Here is a 2,031-nt window from a genome sequence, read left to right as displayed (position 1 = left end):
ATAAGGGGAAAATTTTAGCTGTAAGTTTGCTGTAATAGTTTTATTATCACATTTGGAAATGTTCCTCAGTCCTAATTTTATTGAGGTTTTTAAAAATCATAAATGGATACTGAATATTGGCAAATGCCCTCTTCACAGCTATTGATAAGATCACATGTTTTTTGTTTGTTTTTATTGGGGTCATAGCCAGGGATGCTCAAGGCTTATTCCTGGCTCTACATTCAGGAATTACTCCTGGTGGTGCGCAGGGGACCTTATGGTATGGGTATCAAATCAAGGTTGGCCATGTACAAGGCAAATGTCCCACCTGCTATACTATTTTCCAGTCTAAGATGATATGATTTTTATATTTCTTATGGTTGGTGTAGTATATTACTTCATTTGTATAGTTAAACCATTCTTACATTCTTTGAATTATAACTCAACTGGCCTTCCCTTATAATCCTTTTAATGTATTATTGAGTTAGGTTTTCTAAGATTTTGTTAGGGGCTTTTGCATTAAAATTCATCAGGGATATTAGTATATTTTTTTTTATATGATATCTTTGTCTACCTTCAGAACAAGGTAATATTTCCCTGACAAAATCTGCCTAGAAGAAGTCCCTCTTCAATTTTCTGGAAGATCTTTTTAAATGATCTGCAAGTGATCCTCTTAGATTTTGTGAATTTTAGTAAGATCTTTTGGTCTTGGGCTTTTGTTTGGGGGATATATTTTATTGCTCTCTCAATTTTCTTACTTGCAATTGGCTCTGGTTTTCTACTTTCTCCTGATTCTATCTTTAAAGGTTGTATATTTCTGAGAATTTGTTCATTTCTTGTAATTTTCCAATTAATTGCAGATAGATGTTCACAGTGGTCTCTTATGGTCTTTTGGGTTTCTGGAGTATCATCAAAACTTCTTTCTTATTTACGATTCTTTTGTCAGAGTTTTCTCTTTTTTTCTCTTTTGTTAAGAGAACTAAAGTTTTGGTTTTTTTAAATTTTTTTTTAATGGTCAGAGTAACATTTAAAATTGCAGCTTCAGGAAGAACCATTTGTTCTTGCCAGTCTTGTATCTCTCCTTGAAGTTGACCTTGGCCTCTCTCTGGGCTTTGCATTCAAGAGCTGGGTCTCTGAAGACATCCTTGTTGAGGATGATTTTGTCTAAGGATGTCCACGGAGTGCCCTGTGGGCATGAGGTGATTATACTCATAAACTTTCACAAAAGACTTGATCTTGGACCTTTTGGTGATTTTCCTCTTGCCCATGGCAGCTGTCACTTTGTGGGGATAGTGGTCAATCCCAGCCACCAGGGCATGGCTGTAGGGGCAGTCTGAGATGTCGTTATCAACGTTCTTTATGATTACAGTTTTGCGTCCTAAGTGGTATCTGACAAGGACCAGCACCACCTTCTCTGGATTCATGAACTTTCTCATTTTGACAGCAACCACTTGGGCCTACCACAGAACAAAAGTTTTGTAAATCTTTCTTTGTTTAAATCCTTTGAAAGAACTAGCTCTTGGTTTCATTGAGTTTTTATATAGTCTTTTAGATTTCCAATTCATTTCCTTTCTAATTTAGTTTGAATTATTTTATTCATTATTTCTTGGGTCTTGTTTAGATGTTTCTTTTTTCCCCAAATCATTGAAGTAAAGGTTAGATCATTGATTTGACAATTTTTTCTGTTTCACAACATAAGCCCAAAGTGCTATGACCTTCCCCCTTAGAACTGCTTTTGCTGCATCCCAAGGATTCTTATAGCTGTTGTCCATATTTTTGTTTATTTGAAGATATTTTATAATTTTTTGAGAGTTTTTCTTTGACCCCATTTCAGCTAAGTAGCATGTTGTGTAATTTTCGTATATTTGAATTTTTTTACAGTACTGTTTTGGTGGGCTGGAGCAATAGCACAGCAGTAGGGCATTTGCCTTGCACGCGGCTGACCTGGGTTCGATTTTTCCGCCCCTCTCGGAGAGCCTGGCAAGCTACCAAGAGTATCTCGCCTGCACAGCAGAGCCTGGCAAGCTACCCATGGTGTATTCGATATGCCAA

At 36.6% G+C, this 2,031-nt stretch overlaps 1 pseudogene; it reads right to left on the bottom strand.

The window, feature by feature from the left end:
* Nucleotides 1-1,006: 1,006 nt before the first annotated feature.
* Nucleotides 1,007-1,415, bottom strand: LOC101548943 (60S ribosomal protein L27-like; annotated as a pseudogene).
* Between the last annotated feature and the right edge of the window lie 616 nt (nt 1,416-2,031).

This window comes from Sorex araneus, chromosome 1 (assembly GCF_027595985.1).
Source record: "Sorex araneus isolate mSorAra2 chromosome 1, mSorAra2.pri, whole genome shotgun sequence".
Lineage (NCBI taxonomy): Eukaryota > Metazoa > Chordata > Mammalia > Eulipotyphla > Soricidae > Sorex > Sorex araneus.
This window is presented reverse-complemented; position numbering and strand designations above follow the sequence as displayed.